The sequence below is a fragment of the Pleurodeles waltl genome, chromosome 1_1 (assembly GCF_031143425.1).
Source record: "Pleurodeles waltl isolate 20211129_DDA chromosome 1_1, aPleWal1.hap1.20221129, whole genome shotgun sequence".
In the NCBI taxonomy this organism is placed as follows: Eukaryota; Metazoa; Chordata; class Amphibia; order Caudata; family Salamandridae; genus Pleurodeles; species Pleurodeles waltl.
In genome coordinates, this window is record NC_090436.1 from 288,957,959 (window position 1) to 288,979,727 (window position 21,769).

Genomic DNA, 21,769 nt, shown 5'->3' on the forward strand with positions numbered 1-21,769 from the left:
AGGATTAAATGTACCACTGTGTAAATCAGAGGTAAGAAAACTAGAATCACTAGGGAAAACAGTATTTCAAACTGCTACTTTAGAAATTGCAAAATGATTTGTGACAACATCTCAAAATTGAAGAAGTATTAGTGAATGCTGCAATGGGCAATGTACTAGACTTGAAAATTGAAAAGTACACTGCCAGAATTCTCTTGGTGAAAGGTCTGTATGTGAAAAGACAACAGTTTCATCTTTGTTTGACCTATGCTATCACCATTCACATATCTCAAGGATACAGTTTGGATGCAACCATGACAAATATAACTCACACAGTCTTTAAAGAAGATATTTCTTACATTGCTTTACCATGAGTAAGGTCATTGTCAGGATTGTACCTTCTTGATTTTGATGACAGCAAAGTCAATGCTGACTCATCATGTGTTATAGAATACAATTGTTTACGTGGGCTCTATGCTTGTCATCTCAGTTTATATCCCATTGTTGACAAGCATCTGCCATACAGAAAGCAAAAAAGCTCTGAGATTGTAGATTTTTCAAAGGTTTGCAAACTAAGTGAAGAATATGCAAAGAGTCCCAAAAAGCTAAAAACTAATGAAGTCAGTAAGGTACTAGGGTTTCCATTTTCTAAGACTTCCTAAGTTAAGTTTCATGTTACTGTAATGTAGTACCTAATGTTCTATTCTACCTACAACCAGAGGTTGAAAACACTGTAGAAAAGAAAGAGAAGCCTTTATGTCAAGCTTTGAAAAATCTGTTCAGTGTAGTACAGTCTGAAAAATACATGTATTTCAACTACATTTATATGGGATATAATTGCCCACTATAATGGTGACACACAGTTCATTTTGAATGTGCAACAAGATGCACAGAAGTTTTTAATCGTAGTGATAAGTGTATTAACAAATGAGGGAACTGCAATTAATCACCTCTTTAAAGCAAACTATTCATAGACCAATGAGTGTGTAAGTTGTCCCTATTTAGGCAGAACAGACATTCAATCAGAGTGGTTTCTGTACTTTATAGTACCAGATTGCAAGTCAGTAGCTTTCAAAAAACGTTTTATGAGAGCTGTCCAGAAAAACTCCTGTCCACACTGCATAATACCTACATTAATTGTGAGAGTTCAAAATATCTTATTCTCTTTCCACAAACGTACAGCTGATGTTAGTAAAATTAATACGAATATCACCAGCTTTAAAGCTGGTAAGAAATCAGTTCTTAGATGTTGCAACTATTTTTTATTATGAGCAGTCAATCAACTCCGGCCACTACGCAGTCTACCTTAAAAATGTATCTGTCTGGATTGATCCATGTCTTACAATAAAGCATATGTAATCCTGGAAACATCCAAATTCCTATCTTACATGTCTACAACCAAAGTTCTAGAGGACACACTATTTACAAAATTCTTTATAAATATAAATTGTCAGAAAGCACTAAAGTTCATTTTCATTGTTACAGACGTAAAATAAACAAATGAGTATCAATGTGTACTATACACCAATGCTGGTTTGTTACACATAAAGCATGAATTTTTTTAATAACTCTAATTGACTTATTTTTCCTACAACTATGTAATGGATGGCACTTAATTAAACTAAATATACAGTTGTAGTGGGTCCTATTTAGTTTTAAAGGGAATTAGGATTTTAGCCTAACCTTTTGGCTTGCAGACCTGTGCCCCCTTCACTTAGTGACTTTTAACCTACTTAGCTTGCTCTGTCTTAGCCTATTTATCGAATTATTTCCTTCAAAATGGCTGCTATGTTTATAGTTAGTGAAATGTTTTGATTTTACATTATAAGTGCCACTCTGTGAAAGTGTCACTATCGGCGTCAATGTTAAGTGAGATGCATGGGTATTCACATCATGTACCTTTCCCACTTACGTGTGACAGGAACAAAATGTACTTTTTCGAGGGAATTGTTTATATAATATATAATTGCCGCCCAAACATGCCTCCCTATCTATTGTTTGGGAACATACCTGCATCAGGGGTCCTACAAGATTTCTATAAATACATCTCACACAGACAACCTTATCAGATGGATTTCTACCAGATGCTATTGACGCCATCTATGCTGCCCGTCACCTTGATGCAGACCAAGCCTTCCTGTCACCATGGAGTCTGATCTAGAGACCTTATTCCAAGGTAACAATGGTTGGGGGGTGGGGTTCTCATTGACCTAGTACTGGCAGATTAGGTTTATCACACCTAGCTCTCTTTATGTTAGAGATTAGGTTCTCCATGCTAGGGTTTTAGGGATATTTTACATTTCATGTTGTTGCAAAATGGTGGGGGTCTTTGTATTCATGATTCTTGTCTTTGCAATTCTGATTCTTGCAGAGAGGAAGACTCTACAAATTACACATTCCAAATACATACAGAGTTGCAACCTACAACAGTACCAAGCATTCCAGTATCTTAAAACACCAATTACTAATCAAGAACATCAGAACTGGTTTGATGGCACCCTACCACACATAATACAATCTGTGAGATTAGGTCCCTTAGGTAATGACGGACCAACGTGGCCTATGTTTGCCACATGTACACCACACCCCGGTGTACAAAACATACAGGCAGCTGTTCTGCTTAATCTTTACAATGAGCTAGTAACATTATATAGACGACTTGTTCAGTTCGTAATGCAAACTTTGAACACAATACCTGCACGTCCAGCACCATGAACACCCGCTGGATACCAATGACCCGTTACTGTGATTAACCCAAAAACGGTGCATCCTACCAGGAGCAAGGTGTCCATGAAACAAGAGAAAATCCCTTTCTGGATAACCCAGAAAACTAATCAGGTGGAAGCTGTGTTTCCCCATATGGGACCACAGGAGAAACATAGAATTCTCACAATGTCCTTGATATTTGGAATCATTCCCTCAGTAGACGACTGCACCACCGGTGGTACAGTGTTTGCTGCAATAGATACTACCACACATGGTAACCCAACACTTGCCAATTAACAGAAGTGTTAAAACAAATTCAGAAAAACACATGTAACTTTGACGCAGTCTCTTCAATAATATTCAGTAATATTAAAGGGGAAGCGGTAGTGTTGGAAATACGCCAGCAGCTCTGAGAGAACCCACACTTGGAACAGGAGATATTGATTCAGAAAATTATTTCCAATATGGGACGGAATAGTTTGGGAGCAAAGCCAAAAAAGCCTGAAATTCAGAGTACCACTCCCAAGGAAGGTACAAAACAAGCCCATAAGGGTTCTAAAAAGTGCTGGGATAAACATAAACAAATTAAAGACACGAGAAGTCAGGGAGCAGACTCTCCACACCTGGAGAACTCCTGAAGGAGAAATAATCTCAGAAATAGAGAAAACATAAAAGCACCTGACAAATAAACTGATTCACATCCCTCTCATTCCTTTCAGGATGCACCATGTAAATGTAGAAAGAGAGTGGGCCAGTCAGAGCAACGTACTGACTACATGAAACAGAAGAAAGACTCACAGTGATTTTCAGACAATTTCCCACAACAAAAGCCACAATTTAAAATGAAAAGGTGGCAGCACTTTCAATTAAAAATGCCAGCTAATGTGAGAACATTTCTGAAGACCAAGATGTGGGCAGTAACGCTGCTGGACAGCGCGGCAGAAGTTACGATATGTCACCAGAGTCTGAAAGATCATCTGGATGTGACAGCAACTAGCGACATTATTGCCGTCGAGACAGCGGACAGGTGCATTCTCCTACCAGATAGGTTTTATGATTTAAATATCCAAACTGAGGGACACATAGAGCACACCATTAATGTAATATTCTGGGATGAACTTAGTTGTGATATCTTGCTGGCGGAAAGAGACTGGCCTCCTGAACACGTCCATAAGCTCCCACATGGGAAAGATGTCATTTTGCCATCTTTCTCTGATCTTGTTCCAGAGGCAGTATAAGAAGCCTGCACTGTTAACTGGGCTTTATCACAGGTATACCACAACCATGTACGTTGGGATAAGGATTCTCCATACCATGTAATACTATTAGGTCTACACCTCAGCGCCAATATCCTGTTAAACTTGAGGCTAAAGCACCAATGACAGAAATGCTCACTCAGTAGCAGAGTGTAATTGAGCCCTGTGTCTCTGCAGTAAATAACTCATTATTCCCCGTTGCAATACCAGACCAAAATCATATACGCACATAAGCAACACAAAATTCACACAGCACAGCACTAATTAACAACATAGTGGTAAAAAATACAAAACAACGTTGGATATTTCCAACGGTTTCTTCTGCCAGAACTTAGAACATGAAAGTCAGGACCCGAGTGCATTCTCATTCAATTCACAAAATTGCTTCTGTTGTTTGCCCCAAGTCTATAAGAATAGCCCAGGGCTGTTCTCAGCTCCTATAATTTCAATATTGCATGATACTGACCCCAAGGCATTGTCCTATGTGGATGACATCTATCTCACGGATGAAGACCTCAACATTGATCTTGCCAGGGTGAATCGGATTGTTCTAGGATTCACAGCCCTTGGCTACAAATTCAATTTCACTAAAACTAAAACAGTGTTTCTCAGCGTAATGTTCCTGGGACATAAGCTATCAAACAAGGGCAAAAGTCTGGCAAACGTCTGGCATGCACTTTCTAGGAAAATGTTTTCAACTCTGTTAGAAATGGGGTCTTTGGTTGGCAGTCAGGTTACCCCCTGTCCAAGCAAGGACCCTCACTATAGTCAGGGTAAAAAAGAATCACCCTCAGCGAACCCCCGCAAACCCCCTTGGTAGCTTGGCAGGAGCAGTAGGCTTAACTTCAGAGTGGTAGAGTGCTAGAGTGCTAGCTGTAAAGTATTTGTACCAACACACACAGTAATTCAATGAAAACACTACAAAATGACACAACACAGGTTTGGAACAATAGAGAATATTTATCTAAACAAAACAAGACCACAACGACAAACATCCTCAATACACAAGTAAAGTTATCAATTAAAAACCAAAAAGAGTTTTCATGTAATTTTAAACACAACGCTAACGCTATTAGCGTGGAAATGTACCTGGGTACGTCAAAAATAACCCTGCATGGGCGAGTGTGCATCAAAAAGGGCTTGCGATGCATTGATATCACTCACGAGCGAGACCTTGCGTCATTTCTCCTTCAGTCGGATCGGTGTGAGTTGTTTCTTCTCTCCGCAGGACAGCGATGCATCGATCCGGTCAGCACTCTCGGGTCCGGACAGGCCTTGCATAGTTTTTACACGCTATGTTTGCATCAGAAATTCAGCCGCAAGATGATCCAAAAACCACGCAGCGCGGGTTGCGATCTCACCAGCCTCTGTCAGCGATGCTGCGATTTGTCTCTCCAGCCGCGTGAGTCGATTTTCTATTCGTGGTGCAGGCGAGCGTCAATTTTCAGCCGCGAATCCTGCGCCACGTCGATTTTCAGCCGCAAAGCAGGCGGCACGTCGATTTTTCAGCCACGGATCGAAGTTGCATCGATCTTTTCCCTGCATGGGGGTCGATGTGTGGATTTCTCACTGTTGTCCTGCCAGCTTCTCCTTTCAGGACCCCAGGAACTGGATGGGCACCACTTGGCAGAGTAGGAGTCTCAGCAGAGGCTCCAGGTGCTGGCAGAGAGAAGTCTTTGCTGTCCCTGAGACTTCAATAACAGGAGGCAAGCTCTAAATCAAGTCCTTGGATAGTTCTTCACAAGAAGGAAGACACACAAAGTCCAGTCTTTGTCCTCTAGCACAGGCAGGCAGAAACTGCAGGATAGCTCTACAAAGCACAGTCACAGACAGGGCAGCTCCTCCTCAGCTCTTCAGCTCCTCACCTCTTGGTTTCCAGAAGTGTTCTAAAGTCTGTGGTTTTGGGTGGCCTTCTTATACCCATTTTGCCCTTTGAAGTAGGACTACTTCAAAGCAAAGTCTCTCTTGTTTGTGAAATCCTGCCTTGCCCAGGCCAGGTCCCAGACACACACCAGGGGGTTGGAGACTGCATTGTGTGAGGGTAAGCACGGCCCTTTCAGGTGTGAGTGACCACTCCTCCCCTCCCTACTAGCACAGATGGCTCATCAGGAAATGCAGACTACACCCCAGCTCCCTTTGTGTCACTTTCTAGTGAGACATGCAACCAGCCCAACTGTCAAACTGACCCAGACAGGGAATCCACAAACGTGGCATTTTCAAACACACAATCTTAAGATCAACTTTACTAAAAGATGTATTTTTAAATTGTGAGCTCAGAGACCCCAACCTCCACATGTCTATCCGCTCCTTAAGGAAATCTACTCTTTTATCATATTTAAAGTTAGCCCCCATATTAACCTATGAGAGGGCCAGGCCTTGCAACAGTGAAAAACTAATTTAGTAGTATTTCACTGTCAGGACATATAAAACACATTAATATATGTCCTACCTTAACCATACACTGCACCCTGCCCTTGGGGCTACCTAGGGCCTACCTTAGGGGTGTCTTACATGTAAGAAAAGGGAAGGTTTAGGCTTGGCAAGTGGGTACACATGCCAAGTCGATTTACAGTTTAAAACTGCAGACACAGACACTGCAGTAGCAGATTTGAGACATGATTATAGAGCTACTTAGGTGGGTGGCACACCCAGGGCTGCAGGCCCACTAGTAGCATTTGGATGCAGGCCCTGGGCACCTCTAGGGCACTTTACTAGGGACTTACTAGTAAATCAAATATGCCAAACATGGATAAACCAGTGCCCAGAGTAACAAAAACAGAGTCCAGCACATGTCAACAACCTGGGAAACAGAGGTAAAAAAAGTTGAGATAGACCACGCGAAGGATGAAAAGTCTAACAAACTCTAACCACCTAATACTATGAAGAAACTGCAGTCTTTACTCAGTTTCTTCACCTTTGGTAGAACTTACATTCCTGACTATGCGCAATGCATAAAGCCACTCTATGACTTAGCACACTCAGATTTCTCAAACAGACACTGTACAGTTGAACACATGCGCATCCTTGGAGGATTGCGCAAAGACATGCTAGAAGCTAAACACTTACACACACGAGATAACAAAAAAATGTGGTCATCAGGAAAATTGCTGTGCCATTGGGTTCCCCTATGTCACCCTTAACGAAGGCGTCACATTTTGCAACCAAAGAAAAAAATCGAACTGCTGTACAGATGACAGTCATAAAATAGAGGCCACTTGCTCAAGGGAAGCGCATTATTGTCGTTTCCCCGGTGCCAGCCCTTGAGGCTGACACTATAGCAAGAGTCCCTAATGATAAAGCATTACATTAACTGTGGATTTAAAGGGCAACCTCCCTGACTGCTAGCGATGTTGATTACAACTTTGACCCAAAACTTCAAACACAAGAATTTCTCCAATAAGAACAGGAGTACCCCATACCTCTGAGCATCTTGCCATTTGACAGATACCACACTGTCATTTACAATGATGGCTCAGCACAACCAGCTGTAGGTACAAAACATAAATATTGAACCGCTTGCACAGCCGTGAGTGGAGTGATGAAGGATGTTGTATTCCACTCTCATGATATCTACACACAGACCATAGGGGACTGCAAAGCACAATTGGCTGAACTTAAAGCCCCCATCCTGGCATTGGAACATACGGATCCAAGACACTTTACATTGATAGTGTGTGATGGTGTGTGATTCGTTGTACTGTGTCCAGTCTTACAATGATTACCTCAATCACTGGCGGTTAAAGAGGTTCAGAGACCCAAAAGGTAACACCATGGTGGTCATTCTGACCTCGGCGGTAAAAGGCGCCTACCGCCGGTCAGAAATCCTCCATAATCCCGCCGCGGTCGCGGAAACCCGCCATGGTCATTCTGACCCGCAGAAGGCAAACCTCCGAAAATCCGACCGCCACAACAGACCGCCAGACCAGCGGTCGGCGGAAAGGTGGAGGTGACCAAACCTCCACCGCCACGCCAACAGAAATACGCCCATGCCATTACGACCCACGAATCCACGCGGCGGTCATTCAAACGCGGTATTCCATTGGCGGGACACACCGGCGCGGTCAGAATACACACAAACGAACAAAACTCACCCACATTGGACGATTTGAATCCCACACACCTGATACACATACACACACCACTCCCACACACACAATACAATATAAAACACCCACCCACATCACCCACAAACCCCTACGCTTAAAAATTCGTAAAGAAGACAAGAGCGAGACACCAGCATCCAAAACATAACAGCCACAGCCACTCAACACCATCACCCACACACTATCCACACACAAAACAACACACACCACCACACTCAACTCACTTAAATACACATACTCCACCCCACACATCATACACACCACCCCATGGCACCCCAAAGACAACCCCGCTTCACAGACGAAGAACTCAGGGTCATGGTGGAGGAAATCGTTCGGGTAGAGCCCCAGCTGTTCGGCACACAGATACAATACACCAGCATTGCTCGGAGGACGGAGCTATGGCAGAGGATTGTCGACAGGGTGAACGCAGTGGGACAGCACCCCAGAAATCGGGAAGACATCAGGAAGCGATGGAACGACCTACGGGGGAAGGTGCGTTCCATGGTATCCAGGCATAACATCGCCGTGCAGAAGACTGGCGGAGGACCCCCACCTCAACCCCCACAATTCACATCATGGGAGGAGGAAGTCTTGAACATCCTGCATCCTGACGGCCTCGCAGGAGTCGGCGGAGGAATGGATACTGGTAAGTTGAAGCTTCAATACTGCTTCCCCCCCACCTGCATGCCAAATCAGACCCCAACCCTCACCCCCATCCTCGAACCCCACCCTCACCCCCACCCCCATCCTCACCCCCACCCTCACCCCCACCACCATCCTCACCCCCACCACCATCCTCACCCCCACCACCATCCTCACCCCCACCCCCAGCACACCTATTCCCCGCCAATGTCTCACCATCACAACCCACACATCCCAAAACCTAGGCCTGCATGCGTCCACTAAGCATGGACACCCATCACCAAAGCATGCCCAATGCATATACACATCCCCCTCACAAGCCACCCTCACCAAAGCCCCCACACACGAATGCCAGCACTTGGGGACACGAGAACCCACAGATACACCCATATGCCACACATTGAAACTATAACCATACCTCTATACCCCTGCAGGACCCGACCGTCAACACACCGCGGCGGAGGGGCCAGAATTCTCCACACCCCCCACCCAAGAGGCCGTCAGCGATGACAGCAGCTCTGTCGACCTGGACACCGATGACCAGCCCGGACCATCGGGGACCTCTGGACAGTCGGTTCCCCTCACACAGGCCCAGGCCACTACAGACCCTAACCCCTCTGGGAACACCAGCACAGCTCCCACCCAGCGGGCCCATGCCTCTGTCTCCAGGGCGCGTCAATCTGCGGTGTGTCTACCACTACAGGGCACCCAGGATAACCCACCACCCCAACAACAACAGGGACCTGGGGGCAGTGGTAGTGGGCACACCGGCCAGGGGGCAGAGGCCCAGGGAAACAGGGCAACTCGGCGGGCAGCTGTGCGACAGGGGGGGGAGGAGAGGCCCAGGGAACCCACTCTCCACGAGGTCCTCACCACCATCATGGGAGCATACAACCGCTCCCAGGAGACGATGGCGACGGTACTGGCCCGGTTCCAGGAGATCCAGGTGCTGCAGGAGGAACACTATCGGGGGTACAGGGAGGACATCAGAGCCATCAACACCACCCTGGTTACCATGGTAGGGCTGCTGCAGGACCTCGTAAACAGCAGGGCGGACACTGAACAACACCCAAGGGCCCCTGCCACTAGCCTGGACCAAGAACAGCCATCCACCTCCGCCGGCGCTAGTGGACAGGAGGCCCCCGCACAGCAGCAGCCCACCAGACCCCCACCTCCTGCAGGAGAAGAACCACCCCGCAAGAGGGCCCTGAGATCTCGCAAGAAGACAGAGTAGGATGTCAAGACCCCCGCCAGCAATGGATACCACCTGATGTCATCCCACTGTCCCACATTGTCACCCTGTCCATCCTTGAACTGCCCATGCTCCATCTCTCCACAGGCCTCTGGACAATGCACCTGTGTGACTGTTACTCTGGACTCTGCCATGGACATTCCTTCACCATAGCCCCCACCCACTTGAAACCACCCATCCCATTTTGAGCACTTCAATAAACACCTATTTTGCACCAAAATATCAGGAGTCTGGCTGTGATTTCAATAGATTGTAATTGACATGACAGTGCAAATATGTCCTTGTACATGGTGAAGTCAACAAACAGCTGCCACAAAGCTGTAGTCCATGGGGAAACGAAGCACAGGACTCGTAGTGGGGACCCCAGATCTGAAATAGGGAGGGAAAAGCCAAAACTCAGTCATCATACACTAGGGCAAATAGACAGGCAGCAGAGATGCAGCAGAGTAGTTAACATTTACTAAATTATCTTTGAAATGTTACCTGTGTCCTATTGGAAGTACTGTTCAATGATTCTGTCCCTGTTGTCTGTTTCAGCCCCGTCGTCTTCCTCCTCGTCACTCTCCTCAGGTTCCACCGCTGGCACAACACCACTGTCTCGACCATCCTCCTGCAGGAAAGGCACCTGGCGGCGCAAAGCCAGGTTGTGAAGCATGCAGCAGGCCACGATGATGTGACACACCTTCTTAGGTGAGTACATTAGGGATCCACCTGTCATATGCAGGCACCTAAACCTGGCCTTCAGGAGGCCAAAGGTGCGTTCGATCACCCTCCTAGTACGCCCATGGGCCTCATTGTACCGTTCCTCTGCCCTGGTCCGGGGATTCCTTACTGGGGTCAGTAGCCACGACAGGTTGGGGTACCCAGAGTCCCCCACTAGCCAGACACGCTGTCTCTGTAGCTGTTCCATCACGTAAGGGATGCTGCTATTCCTGAGGATGTAGGCGTCATGCACTGACCCTGGGAATTTGGCATTTACATGCGAGATGTACTGGTCAGCCAAACACACCACCTGGATGTTCATTGAATGGTAATTTTTTCTGTTCCTGTACACCTGCTCCCTGTCTCTTGGGGGAACCAAAGCCACATGGGTCCCATCAATGGCACCAATTACGTTGGGAATATGTCCAAGGGCGTAGAAATCACCCTTCACTGTAGCCAATTCGCCCACCTCAGGGAAAATGATGTAGTTCCTCACGGATTTCATCAGGGTAGACAACACTCTGGATAACACCTTCGAAAACATGGGCTGAGACATCCCAGAAGCAATTCCCACGGTTGTCTGAAATGACCCACTTGCCAAGAAATGTAGTACTGACATGACCTGCACCAGAGGGGGAATCCCTGTGGGTTGGCGGATGGGGGACATCAGGTCGGGCTCCAGCCGGGCACACAGTTCATGGATAGTGGCACGGTTAAGACGGTAGGTCAGGATAATGTGGCGTTCTTCCATTGTCGACAGGTCCACCAGCGGTCGGTACACGGGAGGATTCATCCGTCTCCTCGCCCAACCCAGCGGACGGTGCCTAGGAAGGACAACATGGAGCACACAGTCAAGCAACCCACAGGTACGTACTCACAGCTAGCACAGTATACGATTCTCTATGCAGTGAATGGCGTGTCTGAGTGGCTATGCAAGGCCTAGGCCTGTGTGACGCAGTTGAAATTGAGCCATGTGGGCCCTGGAAATGGCGGCTGCCTGACCTGTGAAGTGTGACAATGGGATGTGAGGTCAATGCGCTGGCGTGGCACACCGCGGCGGGCGGCGGGCCAAGACCGCGGCGCGAAGCCGCATTGGTTAACATTGAAGCCTATGGGTTTCAGGAGCCAATGGCGAAGGGCGCCGGCGGTGGCGGGACGCACCGCCGCGGTACGCACCGCCGCGGACGTGACCGCCATTTTCTATCTACTTATCCACTTGCGACTTGAACTTTCACAGGAGAGGACCTATACTGCAAGTGTTGCTGTGACCTCGGTCTGGAAGGGACAATGGCTGCTGCGACTGGGGAAAGGGCCCCTGCCTTCACTGGAGAGGAGTTGGAGAAACTTGTGGATGGGGTCCTCCCCCAGTATGCGCTACTCTACGGTCCTCCAGACCAACAAGTGAGTTTAATTCAATATGGATTTGGTGCCACTGGCTGGCTTGGGGGCCTGGCGGGGATGGGGGGCATGTTGGGGCTGGCGGGGGGCCTGGCGGGGGGCCTGGCGGGGATGGGGGGCATGTTGGGCATGGCGGGGGGCATGGCGGGGATGGGGGGCATGTTGGGCATGGCGGGAATGGGGGGCATGTTGGGCATGGCGGGGGGCATGGCGGGGGGCCTGGCGGGGATGGGGGGCATGTTGGGCCTGGCGGGGGGCCTGGCGGGGATGGGGGGCATGTTGGGCATGGCGGGGGGCATGGCGGGGATGGGGGGCATGTTGGGCATGGCGGGGGGCATGGCGGGGGGCCTGGCGGGGATGGGGGGCATGTTGGGCCTGGCGGGGGGCCTGGCGGGGATGGGGGGCATGTTGGGCATGGCGGGGGGCATGGCGGGGGGCATGGCGGGGGGCCTGGCGGGGATGGGGGGCATGTTGGGCCTGGCGGGGGGCCTGGCGGGGATGGGGGGCATGTTGGGCATGGCGGGGGGCATGGCGGGGATGGGGGGCATGTTGGGCATGGCGGGGGGCATGGCGGGGGGCCTGGCGGGGATGGGGGGCATGTTGGGCCTGGCGGGGGGCCTGGCGGGGATGGGGGGCATGTTGGGCATGGCGGGGGGCCTGGCGGGGATGGGGGCATGTTGGGCATGGCGGGGGGCATGGCGGGGATGGGGGGCATGTTGGGCATGGCGGGGGGCCTGGCGGGGATGGGGGGCATGTTGGGCATGGCGGGGGGCATGGCGGGGGGCCTGGCGGGGATGGGGGGCATGTTGGGCATGGCGGGGGGCCTGGCGGGGGGCCTGGCGGGGATGGGGGGCGTTGGGCCACTGGAAAGGAAAATGCTGAGTAACTTGAACGTGGTATTTCTCCCTCCCTGTACGTGTCACATAGGTCCGCGCCCATGAGAAGATCGGGATTTGGCGTGCCATCGCCAAGGAAGTCCGGGCCCTGGGGGTCCACCATCGACGGGGCACCCACTGCCGCAAGAAGTGGGAGGACATCCGCCGCGGGACCAAGAAGACCGCCGAGTCTCTGCTGGGGATGGCCTCCCAACGTAGGCGGGGTGCCTGCCGTCAACTGAGCCCCCTGATGTTCCGGATCCTGGCGGTGGCCTACCCTGATTTGGATGGGCGCGTGAGGGCAGCACAGCAGACACAAGGGGGTGAGTACAAGCATTATCTACTCTGTTGTCGCGCAGTGGAGGTGTCTGGGTGGGGGAGGAGGGCTGGGGGTCCCCCTAGGCCAGGGCGATATCTGTAGGCTGGGCACCCCCGTAAGCCCCTGTGTCCCCAGCCACCACCCTCAGTAGTTTGTCAGTACAGCCATCCCTGGGCCGTGTCATCCATGGGTGCAGTTGTCAACTCTAGGCGTGTAGGGCATGTTCCACGGAATGCGTAGCGTACCCCAAGTGCGCAACTTAGTGCAGGGGGCATCTGTGTCTGTCATGTCCGCTAACTGTACCGGAGATCCATGTACTCAATATCCCTTTATTTCTCTCTCCCCCCCCCCTTTTTGTTTGTCTTTCTGTGCTTGTGTGCATCAGCATCATCAGGCGGAGGAGAAGTGGCATCGGGGCAGGAGGGAGCTGCATCTCACATGGCCCAGGAGGGCCATGCCACAGAGTCAGACTGGACCAGTGAGACGGAGGGCGAGGGGAGCTCCACGACGGGGACGACTGGAGCCTGCAGCGACACGGACACATCCTCGGAAGGGGGCTCCCTTGCGGGGGTGGCACCATCCGTGCCCCCCGCCATTACAGGTACAGCCGCCACCCAGCGCACCATCTCCGCCCTCCCAGCAGCCCCTCCGCGTTCGCCCCGTGCCCGCTCTGCCAGGAAGCCGGGCATCTCCTTCGCCCCAGGCACCTCAGGCCCTGCCCCTGTTACCCCCGCTGCCCTCAGTGAGGAGGTCATTGACCTCCTCCGAACGCTCATTGTTGGGCAGACTACCCTTTTGAATGCCATCCAGGGGGTGGAGAGGGAGGTTCATCGCAGCAATGTGTACCTGGAGGGCATTCATTCGGGTCAGGCTGCCCATCAGCGATCGTTCCAGGCTCTGGCCTCAGCACTGACGGCAGCCATTGTCCCTGTCTCCTGCCTGCCTCTACTAACTCCCTCCTCCCAGTCTCCTGTTCCTCTGCCTGTCCCACCCACACCATCAGACCAGCCTGCACACACCTCAACACCCAAGAGAAGCTCATCCAAACATAAGCACCACAGATCACGCAGACATTCACACACGCAACATTCCGATGCAGACATGCCAACAGTCACTACCACCTCTGTGACCCCCACCTCCTCGTCTCCCTCCTCCCTCCCTGTGACGTCTACACTCACACCTCCATTCACCTCACCATCAGCCAGTGTTTCCATCACCAGCACACCCTCCACTCCAGTCCGCACACGTGCAGTCACCACCCCCACTGCCATTTACACGTCCCCTGTGTCCTCTCCCACTGTGTCTGTCACCCCCTCTTCCACACCACACAAACGCAGCCACCCACCCACCCAACAGCCATCCACCTCACGACAGCCTATCCCTCCTGCACCTGCACCCAAAGACAGCAAACGTGACTCACCTACAACCACATCCTCTCCCTCCACTCCCATTCCCACTGTACCTACCACTCTCCATTGTCCCAAGAAGCTCTTCCTCGCCACTACTAACTTCTTTCCTGACCCTGAGCCCCCCCCTCCTTCTCGTCGGGGTAAGAAGAGCATCTCAGCCACCACCAGCCCTGCAGCCCCCTTGACAAGGGTGCAGGGGTATTGGAGCCCGCCAGCCCGCATGTCTGGATCTTCGCCCAGCAGCAAGGGGACAGCCAGCCCACCCCCTGGGAAGAGGAGCAGAAGGCGGAAGGGGCGCCGCAGGAGCCCGCCTTCTACATCCCCCCCGGACACCACCCAGAGACAGTCACCAGCCACAGCTCCAAAGGGAGGAAAGGGCCACAGGCCGACGACTAAGGAGGGCAAGGGCAGCAAGTTGGAGAGGTCAGGCAGCAGGCCTGCTGCCCAGGAGGAGCCCACAACCCCCATAGCCGCTGCCCCGGGAGGAACCGGCACAGCTGCCCCGGGAGAGCCCACCAGCCCCATAGCCGCTGTCCAGGGAGGACCCAGCCCAGCTGGCCAGGAGGGCCCCACCACCCACAGCCCAGGTGGGCAGTGAAGGAGCACCATCCCCGCTGCCCAGGAGGGCACCACCAGGCATTTAGCAGTTGGCCATAGACCGTCCGCCGTCTCAAGAACCGCTGAACTGGGCCCTTCAAGGCAAGAACCGCTGAACTGGGCCCCGCCGTCTCAAGAACCGCTGAACTGGGCCCTTCAAGGCAAGAACCGCTGAACTGGGCCCTTCAAGGCAAGAACCTCTGAACTGGGCCCTTCAAGGCAAGAACCGCTGAACTGGGCCCCGCCGTCTCAAGAACCGCTGAACTGGGCCCTTCAAGGCAAGAACCGCTGAACTGGGCCCCGCCGTCTCAAGAACCGCTGAACTGGGCCCTTCAAGGCAAGAACCGCTGAACTGGGCCCTTCAAGGCAAGAACCGCTGAACTGGGCCCCGCCGTCTCAAGAACCGCTGAACTGGGCCCTTCAAGGCAAGAACCGCTGAACTGGGCCCCGCCGTCTCAAGAACCGCTGAACTGGGCCCTTCAAGGCAAGAACCGCTGAACTGGGCCCCGCCGTCTCAAGAACCGCTGAACTGGGCCCGCCGTCTCAAGAACCGCTGAACTGGGCCCCGCCGTCTCAAGAACCGCTGAACTGGGCCCCGCCGTCTCAAGAACCGCTGAACTGGGCCCTTCAAGGCAAGAACCGCTGAACTGGGCCCCGCCGTCTCAAGAACCGCTGAACTGGGCCCTTCAAGGCAAGAACCGCTGAACTGGGCCCCGCCGTCTCAAGAACCGCTGAACTGGGCCCTTCAAGGCAAGAACCGCTGAACTGGGCCCCGCCGTCTCAAGAACCGCTGAACTGGGCCCCGCCGTCTCAAGAACCGCTGAACTGGGCCCTTCAAGGCAAGAACCGCTGAACTGGGCCCCGCCGTCTCAAGAACCGCTGAACTGGGCCCTTCAAGGCAAGAACCGCTGAACTGGGCCCCGCCGTCTCAAGAACCGCTGAACTGGGCCCTTCAAGGCAAGAACCGCTGAACTGGGCCCTTCAAGGCAAGAACCGCTGAACTGGGCCCCGCCGTCTCAAGAACCGCTGAACTGGGCCCTTCAAGGCAAGAACCGCTGAACTGGGCCCCGCCGTCTCAAGAACCGCTGAACTGGGCCCTTCAGGGCAAGAACCGCTGGCCCTTTGGCAGACGTGGCAGGGCAGGATCTATCTCGGGCAGGGCTGCAGGATGTCCTCTGGCCAACTTGCCTCCTCCAGTGGCAGTGGGGTCTGTTATGGACTGTATGGACTGTGGCTTTGCTCTCCCCAGGATGGCCCAGTGGGCAGGCCACCCACTGTATGGACTGTTTGGACTGTGGCTTTGCTCTCCCCAGGATGGCCCAGTGGGCAGGCCACCCACTGTATGGACTGTATGGACTGTGGCTTTGCTCTCCCCAGGATGGCCCAGTGGGCAGGCCACCCACTGTATGGACTGTTTGGACTGTGGCTTTGCTCTCCCCAGGATGGCCCAGTGGGCAGGCCACCCACTGTATGGACTGTATGGACTGTGGCTTTGCTCTCCCCAGGATGGCCCAGTGGGCAGGCCACCCACTGTATGGACTGTATGGACTGTGGCTTTGCTCTCCCCAGGATGGCCCAGTGGGCAGGCCACCCACTGTATGGACTGTTTGGACTGTGGCTTTGCTCTCCCCAGGATGGCCCAGTGGGCAGGCCACCCACTGTATGGACTGTTTGGACTGTGGCTTTGCTCTCCCCAGGATGGCCCAGTGGGCAGGCCACCCACTGTATGGACTGTATGGACTGTGGCTTTGCTCTCCCCAGGATGGCCCAGTGGGCAGGCCACCCACTGTATGGACTGTATGGACTGTGGCTTTGCTCTCCCCAGGATGGGCCAGTGGGCAGGCCACCCACTGTATGGACTGTTTGGACTGTGGCTTTGCTCTCCCCAGGATGGGCCAGTGGGCAGGCCACCCACTGTATGGACTGTTTGGACTGTGGCTTTGCTCTCCCCAGGATGGCCCAGTGGTCATGGAGTCCCCTCGTGGATCTGGCGTCGTGTACTCAAGTGGCTGAGGTGCCCCCCCTTCCCTTCCCCCTGAGGTGCCTGTCCTATTTTCTTTCTGATGCCCCTGCAGTGTTCTCTCCGTGGAGTTCTTGTCGTGGGACTGGGCCTTGCCCCTTTGCACAGGACCCCTGTGATCCACGGACAGTGGTTGGACTACATTTAGTAGCTGTATATATTTTGTACATAGTTTATTTATTTATTGGGATTAATGGCGTACATATTTCAATATATCTGCCCGTTTATGATCTCTTCTTTTGGTCTTTGCATTATTTCGGAGGGGGGTGGTTTGTGGGTTGTGACAGTGATCTGTGGGAATGCATTGATGTGTGTATTGTAGTGGGTGTGGGTGGGTGGGTGTGTGCCGGTAATCTTTTCCCTCCCCTGTGTCGTAGGTGCAGTACTCACCGATGTCTTCCGCGCCGCCGGGCGTGCTCCTGGTATATGAGGAGGAATAGGAGTGCGGGGATGACCTGTAACTCTGGCTCCATACTGCCGGAATCTCGCGTGGAGTGCGTAGAGGTGAGCGTTTTCCCGTTCGTAGTCTGTTTCCGCCGTGTTCTTATCGGCGGTGCTCCCGCCCCGGAAAAGGTGGCAGATTGGTGGGTCGTAATAGGGTGGGCGGTACTTTGTCTGCCGCCGGGCTGTTGGCGGGAACCGCCGCGCTGTTTGTTTGTACCGCTGTGGCGGTCGGAGTGTTAAGTTGGCGGGCTGTGTTGGCGGTTCCCGCCAGGGTCAGAATTGCATATTTTAGACCGCCGGCCTGTTGGCGGCTTGGCCGCCGCTTTATCACCGACCGCCAGGGTCAGAATGAGGGCCCATATGTAGGAGGCTGGCCTGGCTTATAGTGGGTACCTTGTGGTACGTACACCTTGTGCCAGGTCCAGTTATCCCTTATTAGTAGATTAGAGGTGTTCTAGCAGCTTAGGCTGCTAGAGGCAGCTATAGCAGAGCAGCTTAGGCTGAACTAGGAGACATGCAAATCTCCTACTATACCACTTATATCACTTAGCACTATATCATAAGAAAACACAATACTCAGAGTTACTAAAAATAAAGGTACTTTATTTTAGTGACAATATGCCAAAAGTATCTCAGAGGATATACTCCCTTAGGAGGTAAGTAATATACACAAAATATACACACACAAACCAAATCAGATAAGTAAACAGTTAGAAAATTAGTGCAAACACTGTAGAACACAATAGAATGCAATAGGGAAAAATAGGCCTAGGGGCAACACAAATCATATACTTCAAAAGTGGAATGCGAACCACAAATGGACCCCAGGCCTAGTGTAGTGTGTAGAGGGTCGCTGGGAGTGTAAGAAAGCACTAAGGGTGTCCAAGATACCCCACCCCAAGACCCTAAAAAGTAGGAGTAAAGTTACCCTACTACCCCATAAAGACAGTAAAGCCGAGATAGGGGATTCTGCAAGGACAACAACTGACTGCAAAGCACTGAAGATGGATTCCTGGACCTGAGGACCTGTAAAGGAAGGGGACCAAGTCCAAGAATCACGAAAGCCCACTAAACCACGGATGAAGTTGCAAAAGGGCTGCCTCCGGATGGAAGAAGCCAAAGATTCTGCAACAACAGAAGGTTCCAGGAACTTCTCATTTGGTCAGAAGATGTCCCACGGCGTACTGGAGGATGCAGAGTTGTTTCCACGCAGAAAGACTGCAAGCAAGCCGTGCTAGCTGCAAGAGTTGCTGTTGAAGGTTTTGGGTGCAGCCAGGGCCCAGGAAGGATAAGGAGGTCACCCCTTGGAGGAGGAGACAGAGGGGGCGCTCACAACACAGAGAGCCCATGCAGAAGCAGGCAGCACCCGCAGAAGCGCCTGAACAGGTGCTTAGAAGATCTGAGGACGACTGTAGACTCAGCACAACAAAAGGGAGTCCCACGAAGTCGGAGTCCAACTCAGCGAGTTGGGCAATGCAGGACGGAGTGCTGGGGACCTGGGCTAGGCTGTGCACAAAGGAAGTCTTGCAAGAGTGCACAGAAGCCCTAGCAGCTGCAGTTCACGTACTACGCAGGATTACTGTCTGGCATGGGGAGGCAAGGACTTACCTCCACCAAATTCGGACAGAAGGGCCACTGGACTGCCGGGGACACTTGGACCCAGCTCCTGTGTTCCAGGGACCAATCTAGTCAGGATGAGAGGGGACCCAGAGGACCGGTGATGCAGAGGTTTAGTGCCTGCGTTGGCAGAGGAAAGATTCCGTCGACCCACAGGAGATTTCTTCTTGGCTTCCAGTGCAGGGTGAAGGCAGACAGCCCTCAGAGCATGCACCACCAGGAAACAGTCGAGAAAGCTGGCAGGATGAGGCGCTACAATGTTGCTGGTAGTCTTCTTGCTACTTTGTTGCAGTTTTGCAGGCATCCTGGAGCAGTCAGCAGTCAATCCTTGGCAGAAGTCGAAGAGGGAAGTGCAGAGGAACTCTGGTGAGCTCTTGCATTCGTTATCTGGTGAGATACCCACAGGAGAGACCCTAAACAGCCCTCAGAGGAGGATTGGCTACAGAGAAAGGTAAGCACCTATCAGGAGGGGTCTCCGACATCACCTGCTGGCACTGGTCACTCAGAGCTGTCCATTTTGCCCTCAGACCTCTGAATCCAAGATCGCAGATGTCTGGGACACACTGGAGGAGCTCTGGTCACCTCCCCTGGGAGGTGCTGGTCAGGGGAGTGGTCACTCCCCTTTCCTTTGTCCAGTTTCGCGCCAGAGCAGGGCTGGGGGGATTCTGCCTTCCTGGAACCAGGCTGCCCAGACCCCAGGGGGGGCAGAAACCTGTCTGAGGGTTGGCAGCAGCGGTAGCTGCAGAGAAAACCCCAGGAAGTTAGTTTGGCAGTACCCGGGCTCTGTGCTGGAGACCCGGGGATGCATGGAATTGTCCCCCAATACCAGAATAGTATTGGGGTCATGATCCTTGACATGTTACATGGCCATGTTCCCATTACCATTGTGACGCTACATATAGGTATTGACCTATATGTAGTGCACACGCGTAATGATGTCCCCGCGCTCACAAAGTCCGGGGAATTTGCACTGAACAATGTGGGGGCACCTTGGCTAGTGCCAGGGTGCCCACACACTAGGTAACTTTGCACCTAACCTTCACTAAGTGAGGGTTAGACATATAGGTGACTTGTAAGTTACTTAAGTGCAGTGTAAAATGGATGTGAAATAATGTGGACGTTATTTCACTCAGGTTGCAGTGGCAGTTCTGTGTAAGAATTGTCTGAGCTCCCTATGGGTGGCAAAAGAAATGCTGCAGCCGATAGGGATCTCCTGGAACCACAATACCCTGGGTACCTAGATACCATGTAGTAGGGAATTATAAGGGTGTTCCAGTGTGCCAATCAGAATTGGTAAAATTAGTCACTAGCCTGCAATGACAATTTCAAAAGCAGAGAGAGCATAAACACTGAGGTTCTGGTTAGCAGAGCCTCAGTGATACAGTTAGGCACCACACAGGGAATACATATAAGCCACAAACACACTGACAACATAGGGTTTCCACTGTGAGCACTGAGGGCCTGGCTAGCAGGATCCCAGTGAGACATTAAAAACACCATGACATATACTCACAAACAGGCCAAAAGTGGGGGTAACAAGGCTAGAAAGAGGCTACCTTCCTACACCCTAAACCACAGAATTCTATGAGGGAGAGTGGCTGATCTTAAAGATAAGCTACCTGATGCTCATGTAGTCCATACATTGGGACACCAACGTGTTGGTGTATAAGTTATTGGCAACACCTCGGCTAATGAAGGATCTAAATTCGCAGTATTTATGGCTTCTGTTGCTGCAGTGACTCATTCTCAGACAAGATTGGATAATGAAATTCTGGCTGCAGTGAAAGCCTCAGCTTAAGGCAAAAGCGTACCCTACTAAATATTCATACCACATCAGTGTACAGAATGTTGCTTTTACAACAATTCCTGGAGTGGGAGATCAAGTGATTCCCAATGATGACCAGAGATTAGATCTCATCAAAGCAGCGCATGAGTGTGTCACATCTACTCATGCTGGTATTGCAGCCACACTATCAATATTACAGAAAAGTTTCTGGTGGCCAGTTCTATACAAAAAGACCAAGCAATGTGTCTTTTGCTGTGACATTTGCAGGCAAATTAAGGGTTAAAACATCAAACGCCCACTGCAGACATCCCTCTTAGTGTCCAACAGGCAACTAAAATGTGTGTACCTGGACTATTGATGTCCCTTACAACCATACAAATACATCTTAGTCACTGTTGATTCTTGTTCTAGATTCCTGTGGGTATGGCCACAGCGGTCAGCTGATGATTGATCTGTTATAAAAGACGTGCTGATCTTTATCAGTACATATGTGATTGCAGCATTCCATTCAGACCAGGACCCTGACTTTGCCTCTAAGGCATTCAGTGACACCATGAGGATGATGGGTGTTGAACTCCATTACTATTCACCCTACCATCCCGAGGGTAATTTGGTCATGGAGAGGAGGAACTGAGTTCTAAAGCAGTCCTCAACAGCTAGAGTA